A 211-nucleotide genomic window follows, 5' to 3' on the forward strand; every position below is an offset into this window, starting at 1 on the left:
CCACGATACGATATTATTGCGATTTTAAACATATTGCAAAATTCTGCGACATATTGCAATTTATACCCTTAATAACCTTAACTTCTAATTTTTCCTAATTTCAAATGACGTCCCCAGAAGGAAACTTTGTCAACATCTGTTTCATCTAAAAAGAAACATTTCTCTGTTTGTTCATCTCACTTAAATGTTATTGCTGCAAAATGGGACAAAC

General features: G+C 31.8%; 1 protein-coding gene across 2 annotated transcripts in view; it reads left to right on the top strand.

The window, feature by feature from the left end:
* The window catches only part of prkdc (protein kinase, DNA-activated, catalytic subunit), a 66,028-nt gene that overhangs the window by 51,949 nt on the left and 13,868 nt on the right, over positions 1-211 (top strand). The window lies entirely within an intron of this gene.

The sequence above is a fragment of the Etheostoma spectabile genome, unplaced genomic scaffold, assembly GCF_008692095.1.
Source record: "Etheostoma spectabile isolate EspeVRDwgs_2016 unplaced genomic scaffold, UIUC_Espe_1.0 scaffold272, whole genome shotgun sequence".
Classification (NCBI taxonomy): Eukaryota; Metazoa; Chordata; class Actinopteri; order Perciformes; family Percidae; genus Etheostoma; species Etheostoma spectabile.